Here is a 21,618-nt window from a genome sequence, read left to right on the forward strand (position 1 = left end):
TTCACAGCAAAGAAAACAATTAAGAATGTGAAGACAGAATGTAGAAATGGAAGACAATTGTTGCTAGCTACTCTTCAGATAGAGAATTATATCCAGAATTTTATCAATTATTCCTTCAAATATTTCTTTAGCTTGAAACTTTCTTCTCCTTCTGGTGTACACATTATAAAATATGTTACAGACTTTGAAGCTTGTTCTAAGATAACTAAAGAACTAAAAATGTTTGCCCCTGCAAAAGCAAATAATCCAATTAATAAATGGGGAAATGAACTAAATGTTCATTTCTCAAAAGAAGAAATACAAATAGCCAAAAATATACAAAAAAAATGTTTAACATTATTAGCAATTGTGGAAGTGCAAATAAAAATTACACTGAGATTTCATCTCACTCCAAGAGAATGGCAACCATCAAGAACACAAAAAAAATAATAAATGCTAGAGAGAATATGAAGAAAATGAAACATTTTCACACTGTTGGTGGGATTGTAAATTAACACAACGACTCTGGAAGTTAGTATGAAGTTTTCTCAAAAGACTAGGAAGGGAACCACAATGTGACCCAGCTGTATTACTCCCTGGTATTTATCCTAAAGAATTTAAGTCATCATAGTACAGCATTACATTCATACACATGTTCATGGCAGCCCAACTCACAATAATAAAAATATTGAACCAAAAATCTAGGTGTCCATCAACCAATGAACAGGTAAAGAAAATGTAGTATCCATACACAATGGAGTTTTTCTCAGCCATAAAGAAAAATGAAATTATGTCATTTGCAGGAAAGTAGATGGAACTTGAGGCAATTATAATAAACAAAATAAGTCAAACTCAGAAGGTCAAGGGTTGTATGTTTTCTCTTATATATGGAAGCTAGGGAGGAAAAAGGGGTGTATTGTCTCACAAAAATTGAAGGCAAATCAGTAGAGTAGAGAACAGGGGATAGGAGGAGAGAGGAAGTGAGAAAAAGAGGAAATCTTGGAAAAGAATATGGGCAAAATTATATTGTTATGTTGTGAGTATGTACAAATATTCAACAACCAATTCCCTCATTATGTACAATACTAAATTCCCATAACAATATGGAAACAAATAGAACCAACATTGGTAGGTGGGCACAAAAAATAAGAAAATAAAAATTTTAGTTTATTTTCATTTATTCTCTCACCAGTCATTTTCTTATCTTTTATATGGATTGGATACATTATTTTTCTTCTCCCTAAAGAGTTTAATTTAACTTTTATTCCCCTCTATACTTGGCATTGAATCCAGGGGCACTCTGCAATTGAGCCAAATCCTCAGACTTTTTTATTTTTTAAATTTTAGACAGCATCTGGCTAAGTTGCTGTGGCTGTCCTATAACATTGCATTCTCTTGCTTCTACCTTCTGATTAGCTGGGGTTATAGGACAAAACCACCCTACTGGCCCCACATTTTTTGTCTTTTCTTGCAGGATGATTCTTCTAATAATGATTCCTTCTCTCTCTTTCTCTCTATGTTAGAGAAATATTTCATTTATTTTTCAATTTTGAAGTATAATTTCTCTGGATATAGAATTCGAATTTGACGCTTCTTTTTATTTCAACCCTTTAAATATTTCACTCTACTGTTTCTTTATGTTTGCATGGTTTGTGTTGAATTTGTCCGCAATTCTTATCTTTGTTTCTCTCTTGTTTCTTTTTGGATATTGTTTTTTTTTTTTTTTTTTTTTTTGGTTCTTGCCATTCGAATTTGATATGCTTGGATGTGGTTTTCTTTCTTTTCTTTTTGTTTATTTGTTTATTTATCTTAGTATATATACTTTCCTGTTTTGTTTTATCTGAACTTCCATGATCTGTGGCTAATATTTTAAGTAATTTTAGAAAATTCTCAGCCATTATTCCTTCAAATATTTCTTTTGCTTGAATCTTCTCCTGCTGATGTTCAAATTACTTGTATGTTACATACTTTGAAGCTTGTTCAAAGATAATTTGGATTACAAAATTGTTTTCCCCATTTCATTTCAGTTTGGGAAGATTCTATTGAGATTTATTCAAGCACTCTTATTCTTTGTTTGGCCATATGTAGTCTAGTGATGAGCCCATTAAAGGCTAAAATATTTCATCCAAGAATCGCATAATATACACTTTTCTCAAGCTCATATGGAACATTCACAGATTATTTCTTTGTAAAACTTTTTTTTTGTAGTTGTAGATGGACAGCATGCCTTTATTTTGTTTATTTTTATATGGTGCTGAGGATGGAATCCAGTTCCTCACATGTGCTCTGCCACTGAGCTACAACCCCAGCACTCACAGATTATTTTTTGCAACAGAAATATAGCCAGCTCTTCCCTCTTTGTGTAGAGTCTCTAGTGGCTGCTCTCCTGTTTCTAGGATCAATTACTCTCTAGAGTCTTATTCTGTATTATTAAAAAGAATTTGTAATGCTCCTGCAGTCCAAATGTGGGATCAAATATCTCCTCCACTTCCTTAGTCCCACGCCCATCCCTCAACCAATATATGTCCCCAGCCATAACACAAGAGTCTCTTCTAGTAATCATCACTCAATTCTTTGAAGCCACAGTGGCCAAATAATGTCAAATAGATCCCCATCTATCATCAAGTTCACAGCTGGTTAATGGCTGAATGCAGTGATAGCTGGTAAGAAAAACATCAAAGAAGTTGGAGCACCAACGGAGGAAAGAAATGTGATATAGAAGTAAAGATGTCATGAAATCATCATGAATTGAAAGTGAAAAGAACCTGACATACTATTACCAGTATTCAGACTTGCCAGGTGTAGGGGAGAATTAGGTGCAATAGGGCTCATCCTGGCTCCACCACAGTTTCTCCCCTTTGTCCTGGCTCCCTGACTACATGCCTATAAAAACAACCTTTAGATTCTATGAGACAACGAGGCTTATTATTATGGTTTGGGTGTGAGGTGTCCCCCAAAAGCTCACATGTGAGACAATGCAAGAAGGTTCAGAGGAGAAATGATTGGGTTATAAGAGTTTTAACACAATCATTAGAGGGAATGAGTCAGCCAGCTAGCAGAAAAGCCAGTACGAGGAAATTCAGAGCATGTGACTCTCATTCTGGAATGATTTCCATGTACCCTAGACCTGAGGACTCTAATCAATCCCCTCATAGGGATTAACTGACTGATAACTGAAGTGGTAGGGAGTGGCTGGAGAAGGTGGGAATTGGGGGTGTGACTTTGAGGTCTATATTTTTTATCTGGTGAGCGGAGTCTTTCTCTGCTTCCTCATCATCATATGAGCTGTTTCCTCTGCCATACTCTTCCACCATGATGTTCTGCCACACCTTGAGCCCCCAGGAATGCAGTCTGCTGTCTATGGATTGAGACCTAAAACTGAGAGCTCCCAAATAAACTTTTCCTCGTCTACAGTTGTGTTGGTTGGGTCTTTAAGTCACAGCAGCAGAAAAGCTGATTAAAGCACTTATTGAGGAAGCAAGTGATATGGGCTTCAATGTTTAATTTCTGTTATTATTAATACATTCAATGTAGTATACCTATCATCTCAAATTTGACTCACAGCCTGAACATTAGAGGGAATGAGTCACCCAGCTACCAGAAAAGCCAGTATGAGGAAATTCAGAGCATGTGACTCTCATTCTGGAATGATTTCCATGTACCCTAGACCTGAGGACTCTAATCAAGAGATGTGGAGGATGAAAGAGTTTGAGTGATTGGCTTGAGGTCACATAAGAAGTCATACCTGGCACCCAGATATTCGCTTCTATTCAGAGAAATGTTGGATGAGATAGTTAGAGTTTGCATTCACAGAGCATCTAGGAAGTAATCTCTCCAAATTGAGGTGAGCAAGGGTGAGCCCACATGATGATTATGTAAGTTTACCAATGCCTTACTGTGGGAGAGAAGTTATGCTGGCAACAAGAATGGGTGATTTCCTCTGTAGGGATTCTTGCTCTACCTACTTATACAACTTTATTTAGGTCATCTTCATTTGTGGCATGGTCCTTGACCAAGTTATATTCTGATGTTTCTACTCCCCACCAGAGGGAACACCCACAGGAATCAAAATTGTTTCCATCTTTGTCTCCCAGAAATTTCTGGGCTCTTGGATCCAAAAGTTATTAATATTTTTCATGTTTCTTAACTTAAAACAGAAGTTTTGAGACAAATGTTAGATAGTGTGTTGGATAGTGCCATCCAGATTTGCATGTGGGAAAGATATTTAATTAGTGTTCTGATAAGGGAAGAAGGAGGAGGGCAAAGTTGAAACAGATCCTAGGTTGAAAGAGGGAGAGCTGTTTAATGGTAGTAGCAGCTCCAGTGACTTCAGAAAAAAAATATAAAGATGGGTTTCTTAAGTGGATGGGTGCTATGTTGAAGTCCTCTAGGAGGTAGAAGGATTTTTTAAGGGATGAAATGATGTTTGCTGATAAGACTAGTAATCAAGGCCCATTAGTTTAGGAACTGTGACAGAACATTGCATTGTCCAACGTTGGCATATTGCTTTATACTAAATAAACAGGCAAAAGGTCCCCACAAATGACTAATATTGGATATCTTCCTACTTTTCAAAGTGGGTTTTTTTTTTCACCAAATTTAATTTAGAAACATCACATACTGCTTGTACTTAAGAACATTTTCTCCTGTTCCTCACTTTTATTTTGTAGTGCTAGGGATTGAACCCAGGGTCTCATGTATGTTAGGCTAGTGTTTTGCTACTGAGCCATCCCCCTACCCCCAAATTTGTGCCTTTATGTATATTATAACATTTAATCTTCGTAAGGCTTTGAAGCAGGTAACTTTTCCTCTTTTTTCAAAAGGGTAACCTGAGGGATATAGAAACTAGTATATTTATTGGGCTAGCATGGAAAAGGAAGCCAGGAATGGACAGTCCTTACTCCCTTATTGTGAGGAATTAGTCATATATAAATCACCTTGAACATTATGGTTTGGATTTGGAAATGCACTCCCCACAACATATTAGCTAATTCAGAAATGTTCAGAGGTAAATGATTAGATTACGAGAGTTGTAGCATCATCAGTGGAGCAATCCATTTGATGGGATCAGAATTTGAATGGACCACTGGGTGGTCCACATAGACAGGTAGGGTGTAGCTGGAGGAAGTGGGACACTGGGGACTGTTCTAGGGGAATGTATCTTGACCCTTGATGCTTGGGTGCTTTCTGCTTCCTGGCTGCCATGAACTGAGCAGCTTTCCTCCACCATGTTCTTCCACCATGTTGTTCTGCATCACTTCAGGCTCAAAGCAATGGAGTCAGCTAACCATGAAGTAAATCTCGGAGACTGTAAGCCCAAAATACACTTTTCCTTCTCTAAGTTATTCTTGTCAGGAATTTTGGACATAGCAATGAAAAACTGGCTAGCACAACAAATATAATTCAATTGACTTAAATAAAAAAGAGAAGTTGTCAACTCAGGTATCTGAAAAAAAATTGGGAAGGAAGGCAAGCTTCAGGCAGCAGGGTTCATGCTGGGCCTCAATTGATGCCATCAGGATCATTTTTTTTATTTGTTTCTATTCATGCCTTTAATTCTAGACTCGCTTCATTTTAAGACTTTGAGTCTAGTAAGTTCATAGCTACATCCTCTAAGTTTTAAGGGTAGGAGAAATTGGTCTCTCACTAGGTCCTTTCAAAAATCCCTTTGATTTTTATTGTCTCCACTTGGTTCCCACACCCTTTCCTTACAAATCACTGCTACCAGAAAAATGAAATGCTACTTTTCACCATTTCTGAGTTATATATCATCCTTAAAATAAGAGTAGAGAGGAAAGACAACTTCACTTGCTCATGGTCTGAAACTGAGAACGGAGTTAGTTCCCCAGAGGGCAATAAGGTGAGTGAATGCTAGGTGACAAAAACAAAACCCAAACAGATGTCTACTACAGCATTCTTTCTTACCATTCCATTTCTGCTTTATTCTCCAAAGTGATGTCATTTAGTAAGCATAGAGTTGCAGGAAGAATGTTGATTCTGGGGAGTCTTTTGGAGAAGAAAGAGGTGGATTGATTTTCAGAGCAAGGGGCTTTAAGTGGGAGGAATCACTTGGAGGACCCAACATCCAGTTGAATAGGCCATCCAATAACCTGACCTCTCATGCACCCTTTCTCATCTTAGAGCCAGTTACTCTCATTCCAGGTCAGTGATTGCCACTCCGTAGAACTTAAAACTAGGAATATCTGTGACCTCTGAAAAAAATAAAGTCTGACATTACACACTTTGTCCTTCTGGCTTATGCCCTCAATATGCCAATGTTTCAATCCTATTCATCCACCAATATTTCTCTAAATTTCTCCTCTTTCCAAGAAAAATTTCATAGCCTACCCTTAACCACAAATCTGAATAGCTTCACTTTAAATGGTCTCCCCCAATCTCCTATCATCTTTTCTGTGCAGCAAATCCAACTCTACCTTTTTTGGATCTGTCATCTAAAATGGGGCTACTTTTCTGGGGTAATAAACACACACACACACACACACACACACACACACACACACACATACACAAGTATATTGGTGCCACCATTAAGTCATCATCTACAATTAAATGGTCAGTTTCAATATACCTGAAGAGAATCCTTTCATTCCTTCTGTGATTGGTTTGTGCTAGGCACTTGGGACACACCAATGAGGAAACAAAGCTCTTATTAGGAGTTTATATGATTGCTTTCTTAGCCATTTCCCTTGCTTGTCTACTCAAAACTATTTCACTTTCTTAAACTTCTCTAGTCTCCTCCATTAAGCATATGTTTTGGACCACCATAGAAGAATAAAAACTGAAAAGTTACTCCAAATACCTTGAACTCGCATACCTCCTTTGCTCTTTCCTTCCTATTATTCTGCAAAAGATTTCCTTGGATGCCTGCCTTGATTCTCCCAGGCTGGAATCTGTCCGTGCTTTCCAATTCACAGCAGTGTGTCGGGACATTAAGCTTAAATTCTACCTCCCAGGATGCGACCATGTCTACCTTATTGATGGCTTTGTACCCAGCATTTGGTAATTAGAATCTAGTGGGGCTCAGAAACATCTGGAGGGGTGAATAAGCAATGGGGAGGGTTTCAGATGGATGCACTGGGGTGAGGCGATGCTGGGGGCTGGAGTGATGCCAGGGCGGGCCTCTGCTGGGGGGCAGGGCAGGGCTTTGTGGGCGGGGCACGTGGGCGAGGCCAGAGAAGTCGTTGTTTGGCTTCTTAATGTCAGCAGTGGATCTCAGTTCTGTCTTCTTGATCCCTTTTCCTTTACTTCCTGAAGATAAGAGTTGCGATTTGTCTCCAGATGAGGTTCTGCCAGGGGTTTCTGTCACCTGAGTGACCTTCTTCCTGCTCTGTCTGAAGGATCTTTTTCCCTTCACCTCCATGACTGACCCGGAGGTGGAGCCTACAGGCCACAAAGCTGCTGCACTCCAGCAAGTCAGAAATGGCTCAGAGGCCTATATGTGGGGCTGTGCCTGGGAAATACTCATGGAGGAAGATTATACTAATTAGAGAACAATAGTGACAGCTGTTAAGGCTTCACTTTGCACAGGCTGTGTGCTCTTACCTAAGTCACATAACCTAAGTCTCCTAGCTCATATATGACATGGGAGATACTAATCCTTAATGACAGGACTGGGCATGAGAAGCGGAATGAACTAGTAGATGAAGAGCTCTGTTCAGGTAGGACCCAAGTTAAGGAGTGGGCCCAGGGCCTTCTGCAGTTACCTCATGGGCTTTGCCAGGCTCAGAGAGCCCAGTGCCTTGGCAATGCCTGCAGTGGATAGAAGGAACTGTGTAAGGGTCCAAGTGCCAGTCCAAATGCTGCATTAAGAAAGCATCATCCCTAATTCTGTAGGACTAGAAACTAGAAGATGGATGCTCAGAACTCATTGTTTTCATAGGACTCAACAGTTGCTTCAATCTGCTGTCTCACATGGACTCCAGTGAGTCTAGTAGGAGTGGTTGGTGGGTACCCTGGAAAAAGCTTATCAAGACCTAGTGCCAAGGCTGACAGAAATGAGGTCTGCTCCTAAGGTGTAGAAGCAGAATTGTTTGTCACTCCCTTAAAGATCCAGGACAGTAAGATCTGAGGCTCTGCAGTAGATAGGACTGCAAACTTTTTTTAGGTAATTCTTTGTTTAATGATACATTCATTTATTTATTGAATTCCTACTGTGTGGTTTTGTAATTCTAACTCTTCCGAATCTAATCATGCTTAGATTCGGAAGACATAGAAGGGAATCCTTTTAGTAATTTTCTGTTTTAGAGAGTAATATGTAGCAAATTTGAAAGAAATGAAAAAGTAGAAGGAAGAACCCCACAGATTTCCAGCCTCAAAATGATTAGTCTTAATATTTTGATGTTTCTTTTCAGATATTGCAAGTTTATCTTTTACATTGCTTAAAAATATGCCCTTAAAAGGAAAAACACACTATTCATACACATTTTTGTGTTATTATAAGCTGTATGTTTTGTACATTGTCTTCATTTTCTTCAGGTATATACCCAAGAACGTTGTAGCTGGATCAAATGGTAGTACTATTTTTAGTTTTTTAAGGACACCTCCATATTGTTTTCCATGGTAGCTGTACTAATTTACAGTCCCACCAATAGAATATAAGGATTCCTTTTTTCTCCACATCCTCACCAGCATTTATTTTTTGTTTTATGATAATAGCCATTCTTTTGTTTCCTGAGCTATTAGAATCCTGAGGAAATCTTTGCCTGTGCTGATATCTTAATGTATTTCACCTATGTTTCGTTCTAGTAGTTTCAGAGCTTTGATCTTATATTAAGGTTTTTGGTCCATTTTGAGTTGATTTTTGTACTGGGTGAAAGAGAAGGATCTAGTTTCAATCTTTATGTGGATATCTGGTTTTCCAAGTACTTTTTGTTGAAGAGGCTGTCTTTTCTTTAATACATATTTTTGCCTTCTCTCTGATGAGTAAGTTGACTGTTGATGTGTGAATTTATTTTTTGGACTCTCTTGCTGCTGTCTGGCTGGGCACAAAATCACGAGCCACTCACAGCCTTGTAGATTCAAATAGCAATTCTTTATTCTCGAACTGTCACCGGCACTCTACACGCACGTTCTGGGAAAATCCACACACTCCACTGGGCTCTGCATACCAAATACTCTCTGAATCCCGCTTGAACTCAATGGGAACTCAAGGAGCGGGCGCCTGAGGCAGCAGGATATGCCCTATTCCCAGCAGGATCCACCTTAAACCTGGAACCACCCTATTACCAGCAGGATTGACCCTAAACCCAGATCCACCCTAAACCCGGATCCACCCTGGTCCTTGAGCACGGTCACCTTTCTCAAACATTCATGCAATGTCATTGCAAATGACCTGGGTCCAAGGCAAGCCCATTTCCACAATGGAGAGTCCTCCCTCTAAGCAACATTGGGTAGGCTGACAAGGAAATTGCCATGCGTCATTCCTACTTGGCTATGGCTCTCAGCATCTCCCCCATTCTGATTAATTAAACAACAAGCAATGTGGCTTAGGGACCGTGCCTGTTAGGTTGTCCAATTCAACATATGGTTCTTACCCGTCATCGGATGATCTGACCTCTAGGCGTCAGCCTCCTGTCTTAGGTTGGTACCACTGCAATTGGATCATACCCGTCACTGAGTACCGGTCCAGCATACAGCCATACTTATGGATAGGCCTATGCACCAGTGGGGGGGTGAGGTTCTTTGCCTCACCTCTGTTGGCCCCCAAATTTTAGACCATCACTAGCAGAAGGGAGGAGGATACAGAAATGCCACGACAACAAGCCAATTGACGGCTCCTTTGGAAAAATTGTATCACCGGTGACACCATCAGCAAAGATATGCCAGCACTACCACAATTCGCTGCACCAACAGACAGTTCGCAATGCATACAAGTGATACATAGTCCAGGCAAGTTCTGCAAGCAGTTCAAAGTGGAGGAATCTATCAATATGTCCATTCCCTGCCAAAGTAAATCGACTCCTTGATTGAGCATTACTTGTTGAGTTATTATTCATTGATGCATCAGTTTATACAGTTTACTGTGATAGCTATCAAAGAAGCTGTAGTTTGGTTTTATCTTTGTCTTCACTGGCACTGGGATGAAGATAGGAATTCTGGCAATGAATGCTAAAAAGAAATTATTTAACATTACATTATCCTGAACAGAATTATTAAATATAATGAAAAGGAAAGGTGAAAGTAAACAAACAGATCTGTTAACCACCTTTAAAAACAATCCTTAACAGCTGTTTACCTAATTTAAATTAAACCATTTAAATCACATGAATAAAAAAAATTTGGATCTATTTTTTCATGAGCGCTCCTCATATATGAAATATGGACATACGCACATACAGACATACAACACAAAACACAAGAGTGCACATAAATGTACAACACATAAGACAATAGTAAAGGCCTTGTAGCTTTACACAGGTGAAATTGACATTGCAATGTTTAAAAACTCCACAGTCAAAAAATAAAACTGATCAGAAAAACATTAACCTAGGTTTGTATGAGCTCAAAAAGTAAAATAGAACTTTATGATGTGGGAAAAGGCAATAATAAAATAGATATTGAAAAAAGCATCCTGGTTAATCACTGTCGCAGATGTAAGAATAGCCTAGCTGGAGCTCTGGATATCAGCTGTTATGGATTTGAGTCAAATCATCTTCTTTTTGGTCTGTAGAAATCGCTTTGGTTAGTCTCTCTTGAATCCAAATCGGCTGCTGTTCTCCCTGTGGAAACACACAAACAGAACCCCGACTCCAGACAATCACTGGCTTAGGACCTTTCCATTGTCCTGTTAGAATATCTTTCCAAAGTACCTTAGGCTTACGTTCATTTTTTGGATACATATGCCTTTCCGCAGCACTAAGTCCTAATGAATCCAAATTTTAAAAGTTTAGAGTAAAAATGGTTATTTTAAGTTTATCTTTGGGGGATATATACCCCTTTCCAATTCCCTTCTTTTGCTTTAATAAGTACGTTTTAATAGTTTGATGAGCTCTTTCAACTATGCCCTGTCCCTGTGGATTGTATGGGATTCCTGTTATATGAGTAATGCCAAATGATGAGCAAAATTGTTTAAAAGAGGCAGAGGTATAGCCAGGACCATTATCTGTTTTTAACTGTTTTGAAACGCCCACAGTGGCAAAATTTTGTAAGCAATGAGCTATAACATCTTTAGTTTTTTCTCCGGCATGAAGAGAGCCCATCAAAAATCCGGAAGAAGTATCAACTGTAACATGCAAATATTTTAATTTTCCAAATTCTGGCAAGTGTGTGACGTCCATCTGCCAAATATGGTTAGGTATCAGTCCTCTAGGATTGACTCCAAAATTAACTTGTGGTAAAAAGGTCACACAATTTTGACATTGTTTTATTATATGTCTGGCTTGTTCCTTAGTTTTTTAAAATGCTTTTGTAAAGTATTAGCATTGACATGGAATCTTTTATGAAAATTTGTAGCTTCTTCTAGTATAGAGAAAATATGTATGTTATGTGAAGTTTTATCTGCTAAATCATTGCCCAAACTAAGGACTTCAGGCAATCCTGCATGTGCCCTGATATGTCCTATAAAGAATGGATCTTTTCTGTCCCAGATTAGACTTTGTATAGTGGAAAACAAAGAGAAAACAGTAGAGGAAGGAGAAATCCTACCAGCATCTTCAAGGGATACTATAGCATTAACTGTATACTGACTATCAGAAAATAAATTAAATATAGAATCTTTAAACATCACAAAAGCTTGTAAAACTGCATTAAGCTCTACCTTTTGAGCTGATTATTTGGGTACTAAAAATGTAAAAGTTTGATCAGGGGTAACTACTGCTGCTGTACCATTATTTGACCCATTAGTGAATATATTTGGAGCATTCATTATAGGGGTTTTTCTTGTCATTTTTGGAAAAACTATAAGATTCTTAGACCAAAAAGACAACAAAGGATTAGATGGTAAGTGATTATCAAATGAAACATTAGATTTACACATGATTATTGCCCAAGTATTTAAGTCATTAGCTAACTCATCAATTTGATCCATAGTATATGGAGTAATAATTTTCTTGGGAGAAATTCCAAACACTCCCTTCACTGCTTTTATTCCTTTGAGTATTAATTGTCCTACAGCCTCAGGATACCTAGTAAGAATAGTGTTATGAGAATAAGATAAATGTATCCACAATAATGGACCTTCGTGCCAAAATACTAATGTAGGAATATTTTTTGTTGGTAGTAAATAAGTAATAAAGCAAACTTATATCAATTCTATCCAAATGCATATTTTCCATATATGTTTCAATAATTTTTAATGCCTTTCTTGCTTTAGGAGTTAACATGCGGGGTGAATTTGGATCTGATGGACCTTTTAGAATATCAAATAAAGGTCCCAACTCTCCTGTTGGTATGCCTAGATAAGGCCTTATCCAATTTATGTCTCCCAATAACTTTTGAAAGTCATTAAGTGATTTGAGTTGATCTACTCGTATTTGAATTTTTGGTGGACGGACCATGGTTGAGGATAATAGAACTCCTAAATAATTAATTAGAAAATTTAATTGTACTTTATCTATTGCTATCTCTAGACTATAATTTTTTAATAAGTTTGTAAGTGTGGCATAACATTCCAGCAATGTGTTTTTATCTTTATGTGCTAGTAATACATCATCCATATAGTGAAATATTTGTAGTTTAAGATTTTGATTTCTAAGTGGCTGGATTGCTTTGTTAACATAAATTTGACACATAGTTGGACTGTTAGCCATCCCTTGAGGAAGTACTTTCCATTCATATCTCTGATCAGGACCTTCATGATTTAATGCAGGGATAGTAAATGCAAATAGTGGACTATCCTCAGGATGAATTGGAATTGAAATAAACAATCTTTAATATCTATAGCTAAAACATGCCAGGTTTTTGGCAAAGCAGACAATTGAGGAATCCTCGATTGAGCAGGTCCCATAATAACCATCTCATTATTAATGGCTCTTAAATCTTGCAATAATCTCAATTTACCAGATTTCTTTTTGATGACAAAAATGGGAGTATTATGGGGAGATATGGAAGGTTGTATATGTACTTCCGCTAATTGTTGTTTGACCAGGTCATGGGCTACTTGTATCTTTTCTTTAGTCAGAGGCCACTGAGGAACCCACACTGGTCTTTCTGATTTCCAAGTAATTTTTATTGTCTCAGTGGCCCTTTCTGAAAACCCAATCCATGTCTATTTATTCCTTGATCTATTTGAATTGGTGCTGCTATACCTTGTTCTTGTTCTCCTAATCTTTTTTCTTTCCTGAAACCTTGTCTAGCCCTAGTAGTGGGCGCATTAGGATTGATGTTATTTGTTAACGTCAAACCTAATTGATCTAGGACATCTCGTCCCCATAAATTTATAGGAAGATGATCCAATACATATGGCTGTATAGTTCCTTCACATCCTTCAGGATCCTTCCAATCTAATACCATTGCACTTCTATGGGGATTAGTCTCCACTCCTAGGCCTCGAAGCGTTTGACTGGCTTGTTGTACTGGCCAATGTTTTGGCCATTCTTGATGAGAGATGATGCTAAGGTCAGCACCTGTGTCCAGTAGCCCATTAAATTCATGTCCTTAAATATTTAGTTTTAGCATTGGGCGAGAATCTAAATTTAAAGACAGCATAGCCCAATCTACACCTGTGGAGCCTAATCCCCTGGAACCTCTTTCTACACTATGACTAGAAAATTTATCATGTAGGCTGGGTATTATTAACAACTGTGCTATTCTATCTCCTGGTGAAAGTACTGATATACTTCTTGGAGAACTAGCTATAATTTTTATTTCATCTACATAATTGGGATCAATTACCCCAGGACTTATCATAAGTCCTTTAAGTGTAGAAGAACTGTGTCCCAATAATAAGCCTACTGTTCCTTGGGGAAGAGGTCCTTTTACTCCTGTGGGAATGATTTGAACTCCCATCTCTGGAGTTAGTACTGCTCTGGCAGATGTGCAGATGTCCAACTCTGCACTCCCTCTGGTTTGTCTGATGAGGGATTTAATGGACAATGTGTCCTGGGCACTACCCTGATGATGTTGCTGGGTTCCTCCACTGCCCCGTATATTTGTGGTTGTGGGCCCCGGAGCATTGGGCCCCCAAGTCCATTTTTTGGCAATGGAGCCTGATGCCTTTCTCCACGATATCGTGGGTAAATACCTGGTCCTTGTCCATTTTTGATAAGGGAGTACCCTCTATGGTGGTTTGAGAACGGCATTCATTAGCCCAATGTCTCCCTCTACGGCATTGTGGGCAAATACCCGGTATTCTATTCCTTTGATACCTACTTTTGTTAAACCCTCCTCCTATGGGGCAATTCCTTTTAAAATGTCCTGTTTGTTCACAATCATAGCATGTTTTTGGCCTGGCATCTAAAGCCTGTTGTACTGCAGCTGCCAAGACTTGCCCTTGTTCATTAATATCTCTACATAATTTAATATATGTGTTTAAATCTTCATGTCTCCATGGTCTAATAACCTCTCTGCAGCAATGGTTTGCTTGGTCATAAGCCAGTTGTTTTATTAATGGCATTGCTTGTTCTGTATCCCCCAAAATTTTGGGTAGCCGTTTGAATTAGCCTATCTACAAAGTCAGCGTAAGGTTCATTAGCTCTCTGTATTACCTTAGATAGCTGACCTTGTAAATCTCCATGTCCTTGTAAAGTCTTCCATGCCCTAACTGCGTCTGCAGCAATTTGTGCATATATAGCAGGATCATATTCAATTTGTTGCCGTTGACCCTCATAAGGTCCTTTTCCTAACAACATATCTAGATTTCTTTGAGGGTAACCGGCTGCTGCATTTCGCCTAGCTGTCTCCGCGCAAAATTCCTCATTGGCAACCTTCCATAACAAATATTGTCCTCCATTTAGTACAGATTTACACATGCTAGCCCAATCTGCTGGCGTCATGTCCAAGTTAGTAATGGACTCAACCATGCTTACCGTGAAGGGAGCTTGGGGACCATAGGTTGTTACAGCCTCCTTTAACTGCTTCACTGTTTTAAAATCTAAAGCACGGTGAATTCGCTGCCCTCCTGCCTGTTCAAGTACAGGGCATGCTAATCTTTGAGGTCCTGTCTCAGGATCCCATTTATCAACTACGGGGTTTGAGGGCCACTCAGCTGTTTCCATCCGTGGGGCTGTTGGTTGAATTACGCCCTCTTGTGATAAAACGGAGTTAGTAACAGCCTCCTGTTGTGGCCTTTTTCCTAACAACCCCTTTTCCTTTAAATTTTCTTCCTCTGTCTGACTAGCTCGAGATACCTTCTCTTTTGCTTGATCTAAAATGTCTTTCTCCATGGTCTGAACCTCTAACAATTTACTTAACATCTTTTCAGTTTGTTTTTTACTAATTTCTAATCTACTATAAAGATAACGCAACCCAATAAGATAACACAAAACAAAACCGAAACTGAATGAAACAAAAACGGAATAAAAAATCATTGTATCAATTTTCTCTTCCTCAGGGCCGACAAACTTCAAACCTTTAGTCAACCATTTTTTCCAGTTTGCCTGAGAAATTTCTAGGGATAGGCAGCTTGAAACAAAAACAAGATAAATCAAAACAAGAACGCACTGTTTTTTTTTGAAATGGTCACCCATTCTTTTGCTCTTCCTCAGGGACGAGCAATTTCACTTACCTCCAAGCTTCAGAAGTTCCCCGCACGGGCCGCCAAATGCCACAGTCTGGCTGGGCACACAATCACGAGCCACCACACAGCTTGTAGATTCAAACAGCAACACTTTATTCCCGAACTCACACCAGCCATCTACAATCACGTTCTGGGGAAATCCACGTTCTCTGCCCAAATCCACCTCCACTGGGCTTCTGTCTCCAAAATATGCTGTCTGAATCCCGTGAGAACTCAAGGGGAACTCAGGCAGCAGGATATGCCCTATTCCCAGCAGGAATAATCTTAAACCTGGAACTCCCTAAACCCGATTATCCTAAACTGGGAACACCCTAATCCGCCCTGGTCCTTGAGCAAGGTCACCTACATTCAATGTCACTGCAACATGGGGTACGCTGGCAAGGAAATTGTCATACCTACTTGGCTAATGGCTCCCAGCAGCAAATTTTTATGAGACTATGTTGCTTCTTTTTCCACTCCCTAAAATAATAATTTTCTGTTGAAAAGTTCGTCCTTGCCCACTTTCATAGGCTTGACAGTCTCCCCCTTAAAAGTCTCAGATGGCTTAACACTGACCAGAGAAGGCTCAACTGCAGATTTATTTAAAGCTGCTTCAACATTGTTTGTGAAACTGCTGGATAGTTTATTTTTTAACCTCCTCATATAAGAAAACTATGTAAGTGCACCTATCCTTCAGGGCACATCAGCCAAGTGGGGGGAAGAAATAGTGTTTGCTTACATCATCCACAATGTTTGCTATTAAACATAAGAAGTAGTCCTTAAAGCCACACACAGAATCACATGGCAGAGCTTTTGTAAGAACTCACACCAGGTATCTAGTTCATCTTCTAGTTTCTGTTGGCCCTGAGAAAGTGTAAGATTTAACTAATTTCCATTATCTTGTGTCTATATTTTTCCCTGATCCTAAAAGTGGTACATGTCCATTATAAGAAATTCAGAATAAGCAGAAAGATACAAAGTAGTCAATAAAATTGGGCCAAATTTCCTAATGTTTTATTTGGGCCCAGATTCAAAACTCATCTGTGTTTGAATAATCCCTATGCAATTATTGTGAAGAATTACAAAGGAAACCCTTTTGATTCTAGGACAATTTTAAGATGTTTTACCATAAGTCACTTTAGAGTAGTTGTATTATGAAAAAAAAAATAAACCCTCTTTTTCTCTACTAGTAATTACTATGAGTGAGTTTCTAGAGAACTATTGAATAGAGGAAAAGTAAGCCTATGATACTCTCAAATGCTTTGTATTATATGGCAAACTGGACTCTGGCCTTCTTGAAACTTTCAGAATGATCTCTCTTGAGCCTTCAAGATAGTTGTTTAAAAATACTTCACTTGGGCTGGGGAAAGCGGTAGCACTTTCGCCTGGCATGCGTGCGGCCCGGGTTCCATCCTCAGCACCACATACAAACGAAGACGTTGTGTCTGCCAAAAAAATAAAAAATAAATATTAAAAAATTCTCTCTCTCTCACTCTCTCTTTAAAAAAAAAATACTTCACTAGAAATAAGATTTCTCAATCTCCATTTCTCCTAATTTTCCTTCTTATTTATAAAAATTTAAGACATGTACCTAAAAAAGAAAATTACAAAAATCAAGTTTTCAATAATTACATTTGGATATTTGCAGTATTTAATATTTGCATTTGAGTAAATATGATTCAGGAAAAAAGTTCCCCTCACATAGATTTCTTTTTTCCTATATTGGCCTTCATATATTTTAAACCTATTTCAGAGTTCTTTTTAGGTACTGGCTGTGTAAGTACATGTAATAGAAAAAAAAACACAATATTTGATTTTCAATGTTCTTAAATAATTATACTGAATTGAGACAGTGTGTTTAAAATGTCTCCAGTGGTATGTAAAATAATAATAGTGATAATTAGGAAGATCAGTAGTTATTTTCTTCTTTCTGTTTCACTTGTTTTCAAAGCCAGGTCAGAGAGGTGTTGACTTTAAATGGGCATCATTTCCCATGTCATTTGTAGGCCTAAGTCCTGTAAAGCAATTAGTGTTTTCAAATTTACTACCAACAATTTGAGAGGTATTAATTGCTTAGTAATTACTTATTTATGTAATATTTATTTTCTTGCTTATCACTCCAGTTCATCTAAGAATTTCAGTGTGACTCATAAATATTAACTTACTGTCATTATGTTTCATTGCAAGAAAAAATATGATCTATAGCTATTAGTTTTGAATCATTGTTAGCTTTGCAGTTGACCAAGAAAGCTGACATATTGATTTGTGGTTATGGCTTCTCTCTAACAGTTAAATCGTTCTTCTTTTAGTATATGACAGCAAATCACTGGGCCCCAAAGAGTTCTGGGTGATATTTCAGCCAAGTGATATTGGGAAAAAGCCCACGTAAGCTTATTCTCACCTAATTTGAGATTTCCAATATTTTCCCTCTAAGATATTAGAGACATCTTTCATGAAACACGTAAAGTTTCATTTTTGGGTCCCTCTAAATGACTGATATCCCATTTCTTAGAGTGACCTTCAGGAGCCAAACAGCCAAACAAACAAGGAAGCAAGAAGTCTACCAACTATAAACACAGTGTTGCTCACACAGGCACAGGAAAACGAACATCTTGACACCCAACTCTCTGTCGAGGCAGGCACCTTTGCCCTTTGCCTTTTCCACAGAACCTTCCAGATGTTTCTAGCTTTTTCCTTGGAACCTTCTAGATGTTTCCAGCTTTTTCCTTGTGTTGCTTGCTGCATTGTCTTGGCTGCTGTAGCTGCTCCTGAGTTAATTCTCTTAGGGTGGAGGAGCACCATGCTGTGGGTTGTGATGGGCCATCTTCTGCCTTGTGTTTATGACATTCTACTTTTTTCTAACATGATTTATTGCTGACCTTATTTTAACATTTGAACGTAATGTGTTTACATTTCCAAGATGACTTTTGATCTTTGTGTGTTATGCATTGTTAATCTTAGGGAGCCACAGGTGAGAGGGCTTGGAAATAGTTTCAGAATTTAGGGGTGGCCAGTTCGATCGAAGAGCAGGGACATGAACGCAGAGAGCCACTCAGAATGGGAACTTGCTTGACCTATAGATCTGAGTCACTGCGGCATCTAGAAACACCGGGCCTGCTTGTGAGTCTAGAAAGGGCACATCTTTGACTGGATGGTGAATAAGTGTCTGCTTTTCCAAAGAATGAACGGAGATAAAAGGCCCTTTCTTCTCTATTTGTAATCGTGTATTTTTTCCTAGTGTTATGCTCATTTGATAAAGAGCTACCTGTATGTATCTCAATGTCGGTAATTTTAGTCTCATTCATGTTAGTATGTTTAAATGTTGATAATGGTGTCGTTTTAGTCTCTTGGGTTTCAAACTTATAAAACAGTATGCCCCCAACAAGACCATGCTCAGATGTTTTTTTCAAACCTTCCAATTAGACTACATTTAAATTAATATTTTAAAAAGTACTTATATTATAAAGCCTAAAAGACTTCTGAGCCCAGATCTCTGTTGTTCTAGAAGGTGACTATTGCTTATCTTAGGTAGACTTTAGGCTCTATAATTTTCATTAAGATTAAATCTATTAGCGCCAGGTACAGTGGTGCATGCCCGTAATCCTAGCGGCTCAGGAGGCTGAAGCAGAAGGATCGCCAGTTCAAAGCCTGCCTCATCAATTTAGCGAAGCCCTAAACAACTCAGTGAGACTCTCTCTCTAATAAAATACTTTTTTAAAAAAAGGACTGGAGATGTGGCTCAGTGGTTAAGCACCCCTGGGTTCAATCCACAGTACAAAAAGAAGATTAATTCTATTAGTGTCTTGGTGGTCCATCCAATTTTCTAGGTTATCTTCTTTAAAAGTAATGAAACTTACTATTGGGAAATGCAAGACTGGTATTTTAAAAATCAGTATTTTTTAAGCAGTCTTCAGTGGAAACAGAAAATTGGCCATTTTCTTCCTTTATTTCTTTTTTTCATTTCTTTATTTGTTCTTTCCTAATTTACACTGTAGCTAAGGAAAATATATAAACCCTGAACACAAGCCTTGCAGCTAGCAAGTAAATATTCTATTACCAGTATTATAATTTTTGTCTTTACCTGGTTAGAGATTCACCCAATCTCACAAGATGAGAGCCATAGAAGAACAGTTCATGGAAAAGCCCAGGCTTTGGATTTAGATGCATCTTTATCTGAACATGACTCTTCCATATTGCCTTGTATGGTTGGATAAACTAACCTGTTTCAATATGTGTAAAAGGAAGAAAATTCCATAGTTAACTAAGGGAATGATGATAAGAATTAACTTGGATAAGAAATGCAAGTATGGGGCTGGGGATGTGGCTCAAGCGGTAGCGCGCTCGCCTGGCATGCGTGCGGCCCGGGTTCGATCCTCAGCACCACATACAAACAGAGATGTTGTGTCCACCGAGAACTAAAAAGTAAATATTAAAATTCTCTCTCTCTCTTTAAAAAAAAAAAAAAAGAAATGCAAGTAATGTGCCTGAAACAGTGGCTTTCATTTGGTAGACATTCTGTATGTAGACCTATGGTTATTAGGTCATCTCTAAAATAGCTTAACAATTCTTATTAAATCTCCTCTCTCATTATGCTTGCTAGTAACTCATGAAAAACAATAAGCTTTTCTTTAGATAAGAATAATCCCACTCTCCAAAAGAAAGTTGCCATTTTCTCTGTACCATCAACAACTCGTCTTTATTCATTTTCGTTTGTATGGCCAAAGAAGAACACAATGATAGACACATGAAATCAAGAAACTCTGCTTTTACTTGGGTTGGCAACAGTTGACAATGAGATTTCAAATAGGAATAATATTGTATGTAGAGCAAATCAGATGACTGAACTGAAAAAGAAAAGGAAAAGATCCGAAAGGCAAGAGAAAGTTATAGCAAGACAACATCTGAAAAACAGAGGATGAGATTCAGGCAAGGTGTTCTGATAATCTTGGCAAAATGGAAGGTGCTGCTGGACCAACTCCTGGGAATCGCTTAACCTTCCAGAGATAATTACAGAACCCAAACCCATTCCAGAGATTGCTTAAGAAGATAGGTTCAAAAGAGGCTTGAACAAAAACATGATTGACAGCATCAAAGGCAGTAGGTGGGTGGGACCAGAATAAGAACGATTCTTTTCCATTTCACAAAGGCCTTTTGTGCGTGTCATTACTGTTTCTCAGAGCTGCCCTGAAAGACAGGAACCTCACACACGTGGTTATTTTGTAGATGCAGAACTGCTGCTCGGGCACGGTTAAGTGACTTAGTGAGTCACACAGCTCGTGAAGGATGAGGCAGGAATCGAATGTAGACCTTCCAAGTCTAAGTCCATTATAACCTACTATAAAGGGACATCAAATGTGTTTCACTGAGGAATAAAGACTTTGGTGCCATTTTATGATACAAGGCAAATTATCTTTTAGTTTTGAATATGTTCAACCTAAATAATTCAGTGAAGTGTTTAGAATTTTTACTTGTAGACATTCTTTCAGGTTGTACCGGCTCTAAATGTTTCCTCTGCTAATGTATTTGGTTTCTGGGAGAATAAGTAGTCCTGTATCGATTAAAGACAGGGATGCTTTCCATGACATATGTCATTATCAGGTGACTTCATTGTCATGTGGACATCATAGGCTATACTTACACAAACTAAGACATATAACCATATAACCTCACAGGACCACTGTATATATGGTCCATCCCAGACAGCAATGTTGTTATGTGGTGCAGGACTATATGTTCCAGTAGAGACTTTAGGCAAATATCCCCATGGTAATACCAACTAGAATTTGACCCCAAATCCATATTGAGTTTCTTACTTTAGTGACTTTAGCTTAGTATTTCTTCACTTCTGGGTAAATATTTTAATTGTCTTCCAGAAATTTAAAAAGTAAAATTGACTGAAGTATGACTTATAAAACTAATTATATAGTAAAATACATAAGTCTTAATTACAACTTGTTGGGGATATA

Source organism: Marmota flaviventris, chromosome 13 (assembly GCF_047511675.1).
Source record: "Marmota flaviventris isolate mMarFla1 chromosome 13, mMarFla1.hap1, whole genome shotgun sequence".
Classification (NCBI taxonomy): Eukaryota; Metazoa; Chordata; class Mammalia; order Rodentia; family Sciuridae; genus Marmota; species Marmota flaviventris.